Here is a 7,644-nt window from a genome sequence, read left to right as displayed (position 1 = left end):
TATATTCCGAAGTATGATGTGTTACGAAGTATGATGTGTTACGAAGTATGATGTGATACGGAGTATGATGTGTTACGAAGTATGATGTGTTATGAAGTACGATGTAATACGGAGTATGATGTGTTACGGAGTTATGAAATATTCTGAAGTATGATGTGTTATGGCGCCAAAGACGGGGTGGCGACCATGTTCTGTCCACCGAGTCCCATTATGGGCCGCATATGGTATATGATATTGACATGCATGATCTACGTTTCAAGAGTAAGCATTTTTGGCATTTTGGTTATTATAGTTGTTTTCTGTACTCCTTATGCATGATTAGTATTTCAAATGCAAGCATTTTGGTATTCTGGTTATTATGCTCACTTTCTGTACTCCTTACTTCGGTTATGACCCCGTTTTCTGTATTTCATGCTTTATATACTCAGTACATATTTCGTACTGACCCCCTTTCTTCGGGGGCTGCATTTCTTGCCCGTAGGTACAGATACTCGTTTTGGTGATCCGCCAGCTTAGAATTTCCATTCAGCTATCTTCGAGCGCTCCCTTGTTCCGGAGCCTACATTTTGGTACAGGCGCTCTCGTTATATATGTATATGTCTATTCAGGGGTACGGCGGGGCCCTGTCCCATCATATGATTCTGTTATTGCTCTTAGAGGTCTGTAGACACATATGTGTGGGTTGTGGGAAGTTATTGTACAGTTGTGTCTGTGTGGCTTGTGCTCTGGACGTCCCCCTGTATTATGATAGCCTTACCGGCTTATGTGCGATATCATTTGTTGAAAGTTGTGACAGCGATATGTATATATGTATGTGTGACAGCTTTGTGGCGACGTTTTGCTTTTCTGAATGTATAAGTTATTTGTATGCTGATTCTGGTTAATGGGTGTGTACGGGTGTCCAGCTCGGGCACTAGTCACGGCCTACGGGGTTGGGTAGTGACATTCTCCTAGTTCGCACGCGTATCACGAACTTGCTCCTCTACGTTACCTAACACACCATAAAAAATAACAATGGTATACCTAAGTACTGGGTACTCAGTGAGTGTCTAAGGGGCACTACTTAGCATGTCAAAATAATATAGTAAAATTAGTAAACCAGTATCAATGAAAATAGTTCAAAAACCCAAAGATAGAGTAAACCAGTAAACTTAGTAAAATCACCAGTAAACTCCAAAGACACAAGATTATATCAAATTCGACTTATCATACTGTTTACCATATCAAGTCTTTCACTTACGAATTGAAGATCACCACAACCACTCACAGGCCACCAAAAATTCTACAAATGCAAACTCACAGGTAAACAACCATTCAATTCACCGGGGCTATCATCCCACGGAGGCTAATCATCTTCCGACTAGCACAACAACAGATGCACCGGGCTACGCGCCACAGAGGTCAATCGTCCTCTGGACTAAAACAACAATAGATATATCGGGCTACATGCCACGGAGATCAATCATCCTCTGGACTAACATAGCAATGCTCAAAGCGATACGTTAGGATCCAGAGTTGCTAATCGTCCTCTGGATTAGCACAACTTGCCCATAAAGGCCCAAACACAAACAAATACATCTTATGGAATATAAACTGAATCATCAAACATAGCTTATAACCAAATTCATTTGTCAAGTTATCTTCTCACAATAGAGGTATTTCAAGCCACAATCAATTTAGAAATTAAGGTCCAAATCATACATTCCAGTTCAAGAAACCTATTCAAGGAAAAACATGTTTAAAGTTTCAACCTTTAGAAAATAAGTTTAATCATCCTTATTAGGGTTGAACATTCTTACTACCATAGTATAATTTGAATAAGGTTTGATGCAGGCTTGACCCTACACGCGCATGAACTTGTTAAATTGTCATCTTTTAGTTAGAAAACAAGTTCAACAAAGAACAACCACCAAAACTAGGGTTTTAACTTGTACAAACAATCAAAGTAGGATTCTCAGACATCAATCGTGCTTTTACAACATAAACATATGTTGACACCCAATTTTTGCCTTCCAAAAATTCAAATTAACTACTCAAGCTTCTTGAATCACAAACGGAGGATAAAAATTATTCAGAAAATCAAAAAGACTTTCTAAAACAGTTTTTGGTGATATTTTTCCATTTCACTGGCAAAATACCCTAATATATATATTATGTGTATTTTACGTATAACTTTAAGTATAAATTATGTCGATTTTATCGACTCGAAAATCAATGTGCACAAAACTAGCATTTTAATTGTGTGTTTTAAGTGTTATTTTTTAAGTCATTCCCGACTTAATCACTATAAGTTATCATTTTCGCAAATAAATGTTTTAACTTTTTAAAATCAAGAAGCTTAGTTAGTTAATTGGATAGAATTGATTTCAACTTGAGCAGAGTTGGTTAGTTTTCACAAAATCTGGTTACAATTCAAATGAGAAGGTCACATTTTTAAACTCAATTGTGATTACTTATTTTATTCTCAATTCATCCCATTCCTATGCATTATTTCCAGACTGAATGAGACATATTAGCCCACAGAACAACCCAAAAATCCCAGTAACCCCTCCCACTTCCTACAATTAATCCCAACATGCCATTTTATTCCTCATTTGGAACGAACACGGAAAAACAAAATGAACCCTAAAGTTTTGCCCCAATATGACTAAAACACAGCTGTTTCAGCCATTTTGGGTAAGGCTCAAAGGGCTATTTACTTTTCCAGTTGTTGCTTGTACATTTCAAGCAAAGCATTCAATGCCCTTGGCATTGAATACATTGAATCCCTTTCTCAAACGGTAATATGTTTTTTCTTTTTGATTTTTTTCCCATTCTGCTTGACTTCTCAAGGAAGAATCGGATTTCAAAGAGAAATTCAACCAATTTCAGATTTTTCAAATTTTGAACAAATTTCAAGTCTTTACATTTGTCCCACATCGTTTTGAAATGTAGAAAAAAAACCTAGCATTTAGGGTTCTAATAGAACCCCATATCCCCAACTTGAGCATGGTTTTTGGACGCGACAAAATAGGTTTTTACACAACCACATTGGGTTTTTACACCCACAAGAGATTGAACCCCTCAGAAACTCGGTAAAGCCTTGAGTCTCGAGAATGGGTTCTCGCTCAGGTTAAATTTTTGGTCGTTTCCGTTCGTCGGAAGCCAGTTTGGGTGAAAGGATGTTAGTCGACTCTCATCGCTCCCATCGCTGCTCGGCAAAAAGGTAATCTTCCTTCCTTGCTTCATTTTATTTTCATTTCTAGTTTTTCTTGTTTAAATTCTATTATTAGATTAGTTTAGTTTAAATTTGTAGGATATGTTACTGATCTTGTAGTGTAATTTTTCCTGCTTTATTTTCATGTAAGTTTGGTCTTATTTTTTTTTTCCTGTTTTGATGCTTTCGTTTAGCTTCCAGTTCTGTTTAAGTTTATTAGATATTTAGGTGTTTGTATGCTTTTATCCATTTCCAGTCCTTTCTTTCTTTTCCCTGTTTTATTTCGTCTGCATTGGATTAGTTAGCAGTAATTAGCTATGCAGTTATTTGGTAATTGTTCTTGTTAGTGTGTCGCTACTGTTAGCAATATCATACTGTCAATTTGTTGCCATGGTTAGCTTTGTCTCTATATTGATTGGTTGGCTGCTAGGATGTTGTAATTAATTTGTTTAGTCTATCAAACTAGCTAGCATACCTGTTTGCAAATACTATTCTGTTTCAGTTTGATTAACATGGTCTTTATGTGTTCTGAGACCTGCCAGGTATATTCATGTAGTAGCACTAAGGAATAAAGTTCATTAATAATGGTTTAATTTAATTAATCAGGATATGATATGTTTGGGGGATTAACTTAGTACCAATCTAATAACAACTTAGATTCATGATGAGTTTAATTAGTTAACTTTCTATTAAGTTTCTCCATAATGAGTTTAGCCTTGGCTAAGCGACTTAAATAGTTAATCATCCTTCAAACAAGATAGGAGCTAAATGTGATTAGTTTTTCCTGAACTCTTAAAACAAGCCTACTTTCAATGCTGTATGGAGATTGTTAGTTTACAGGCTTCATAATTTCCTTGATTCCTTATTGTCTCCCTATTCTAGTTTCAATAATTGAGATTGTTTTGAAGTTGGTTTGAGTTGAGTTTAGCTCCAAATCACCTCGGGATACTCCAAACTAGGCAGGCTGTCCAGTTTTGAGTTTCTTCCTAGACTATTATGTTTGTCTATTTGAGTATATTTCATGTCTGATTGTTATGAGATTTTTAAGGGTTGCATGCCAAACATAGAATTGTAAAAATTAAACTGAGGGGAATAGGTCATAACACATCATGAATTCCTTAATATAAACATGCAGAACCCTCATTACTGCCTTCAGCACATATCCTACCTATTCTTTTCCTCTCCCTCTCCAATGTTGTTCTATTTCTGTGTTATTCACTTTAGCACTCTAATTTGTTTGGTTGTTTACTATTTGTTTATACTCAGTAATGAGTGGTTAGGTTTCTTGTGATTTCCAGTCTTTTCTTCCTTACTGTTCTGTTTTTGAGAAAAAGGCAAATGATGATTTATCATAATTCTTTAAAGTTATTTTTCTCATCCAAGTGTTAGTTTTCTTAAGAATTATGGGCTGGTTATGTTTAGGAAAAGTTGGCCATTTCCTGTCTATAGCATAGTCCATGCTATGTTAAGATGATTGGAAATGAATTATGTAAAGGACTGAAAATGTGATTGGATTTCAAAGCAAATATGGACAGCATGCTTACAGGATGATTATTAGCTGTGTTTGGGCTGTTGTAGCTCTGGTAGCCAATATGTGCTAAGTATTGACTGAATGTTAACTCTCAAGCCTTTGCTAACCATTTTAACTGCCAAGAGCAGCTGCTATTTCATGAATTGTATCCAGTTCTCTCCTTTCTTTTATATGTTTACTAGTGAATATAACTTTGTTGTATTTATCAGGTTCGGTTTGGGCCTTCAGTGTAAATTTGATTAATTGTCAATAAGTTTATGAGTCTACTTAGTTTCAGAAGCAAGGTGTTACTGTGTGTTATTTAAATGTTGATTAAGTGCTATTTGAATGTTGACTGAAGAAGTGTTGTCAAAAAATCAGTTTTCTTTGTTTGAAGATCTCAGTAACTTTCTTTTCTGATTTGACTAAGAAAAATCATCCGTCAAAGAGATGTACTTCTTAATACACATTCTTTATCTCCTATTTCTTTGCATGACCTGAGGGGAAATCTCAAACCTCAAATGATCTTGTATACTCTTGAGGCAACTGCTGCTTCCGTGTTCTTTGAGAAACAGATGAGGCAAATAAATGGTGGTTCCTGAATCAATTGGCTGCTTCAAATTTTTAGCCAATCTAGTGCTATCTTGGCTGGGCAGCTGCCTTATTGTTAGAAAGGAAGAGATACCACACTTGAGTTGCTGTTTTAGAACAACTGCCATATTTGTTAAAAAAAAAAAAAAAAAAAAAAACTGATACTATGCTTGGGAAGGCTACTGCAATGTTATTTTGATCACTTGTTGCTGTCTTTATGAACTGCTGCCTCTAGAAATATGAGCTGTTGCTGATTTGATAAAAATTGTTGTTGCATTCTCTAAAGGGTGCTCCTAGTTGCAACACCTAGACGAATGGCTTGTCGCATCTTTATCCCATTGTGAGTGCTTTCCTAAGGCTGTTGCTGCATTTTGGTTCTCATGAAAATGGTTGTTGATATGTTTACGACATAGCCGCTCCCCATTAAAAGAAACAAATACTACACTTGGTAGGTTTGTTGCTGTGGCATTCTTTAAGCAGAGCTTGCGGCATTTTTGGGCAAAGTAGCTACTGTTTTGCTAAAGAATAGTTACTACATTTGACATGGTTCGAGTGACCCTTCAAATTGTTGTTTTGTTGCTGTGTTCCGAGCCATCTCTGTGGCATTTCGGGTAAATTTGCGACCTGATATTTGATGAAAGTATTTGCTGTCTTTAGGAAGCTTTGATGCTATCCTTGCTGCCACTTGTGGCTGCCTACGATTGCTATTTGTTGCTCTTAAATGTTGCGGAATGGTTGTTGCTTTATTTTGAAAGAACAGATTACTATACTCGGTTAGGAATCAACTGATCTGAACATGATACTACACTTTAGGCCAATGAAAAAATGATTTTTTGAGGCCATGCCTAGTCCGGAAAGGTTATCCCTCGGTTTATGCAATGTTGATCTCACATTGATATCACGAGGTAGGAACCAGCATGCGTTTGGCAAGGCAACTAGAATGGCCACTAGTTTGCATCCACGACATGATTCGAGTTCCTTTGCCATATTCGGAACCGTGAGTCTGAGCCTCTGTAATCAAAGCCCTCTAAGTTTGATACGAGTCCGAGGGATATTATTATTTATGTTCATAAACGTCATCCTATGGGTTGGCGTATCATTTTGACGTACTACTTTCCTTTTCATTATGCGAGGTACCGATAAAACAAGCACGGAAAGCAAAGCATAAGGATGAAGTAAAAGGATCGGATGCTTAGAGCTTCGGACGAACACTAGAATAGTACGGGATTAGGGCCCAAGGCCGACAAAGCTAAAATTTCTTCCCTTCTTTATTTTTGTATAAAACATGCTTATTTTATATGTTTACATTCACTTTGTGTGAACATGCTTTTTGTTGTAAAATTTGTATAGATATTGAAACCCTTATAAGTTGGAACCTAGGATTCAGGTAGACGATATTTCAAATTGTACTCGAACGATAAAAGAGTTGTGTTCCATTTCATTAAAGGAACTAAAAGTGAAAGAATGTTTTCTTGTACAAAAAGTTGATTATCTTTGAATATATCTTTAAAAGTACATTTCAAAATTTGAGAAACTTAAGAAAAGAAAGTAAAAGAAATATTTGGGCTAGACCCAACTTAATGAATTCAGATGAATGGGATTTCTTTCAAAGCCCGAGTTTGGGAAAATAGTTCTGAGGATATGGTTGACCAAAGAGATAAAATGTGGATAATGTATGAATTAATAAAAGACTATACATATATGTATACATATGTATTTTCTTACAAACAAACACATGGAATTAGTTTCAGACGGGGCACACTCGATATTACTATCCTTATAAGTAAAAGGACAAACTATTTTTACCCAGATATTTTAAATTCGAATTAAAGTACCCTTACTTAAAGGGAATTTGTTTAACTCTTTTAAAGCCAAAATGAAATGCCATGACAGTTTTTTTATACGTGAAACTGAACAAAGCATATGCAGTTCATACAAAATCACACATTGAAGCTCGAAGGTCAACCATATGCTCGGATCCTTAATACTAGGGTGCCTAACACCTTCCTTAGGGGATCACCAGAACCCTTACCTAGAACTTTAGATTACGAAGGATTTTTCACGGTATTTGAATAAATCCTTCAATCCGGTTTTCCTAATTTCCTAAAAATTAGGTGGCGACTCTTTTTCAAAATAAATCTGAAAGAGCACCAACAAGTTCATAGTAGTTTTTATGCACCCGCGTTGAAACGTAAGACGATTTTAAAAATAGACATACATCCAAATACGTTTTCTAAAAGTAGACATACTTCAAGGAAGATTTTTGAAATCTAGACATACATCCAAATACGTTTTCAAAAAGTAGACATACTTCAAAAGAAGATTTTGAAAATAGACATACCTCAAT

The 7,644-nt window shown here is 35.9% G+C and overlaps 1 long non-coding RNA gene across 1 annotated transcript; it reads left to right on the top strand.

The window, feature by feature from the left end:
- The first annotated feature begins 2,564 nt into the window (after nt 1-2,564).
- LOC132051471 (uncharacterized) lies at nt 2,565-6,687 on the top strand. The gene is made up of 2 exons (XR_009413724.1): nt 2,565-2,780; nt 2,935-6,687. It is a non-coding gene; the product is annotated as an uncharacterized LOC132051471 (long non-coding RNA).
- The last annotated feature ends 957 nt before the right edge of the window (nt 6,688-7,644 follow it).

The sequence above is a fragment of the Lycium ferocissimum genome, chromosome 4 (assembly GCF_029784015.1).
Source record: "Lycium ferocissimum isolate CSIRO_LF1 chromosome 4, AGI_CSIRO_Lferr_CH_V1, whole genome shotgun sequence".
In the NCBI taxonomy this organism is placed as follows: domain Eukaryota; kingdom Viridiplantae; phylum Streptophyta; class Magnoliopsida; order Solanales; family Solanaceae; genus Lycium; species Lycium ferocissimum.
This window is presented reverse-complemented; position numbering and strand designations above follow the sequence as displayed.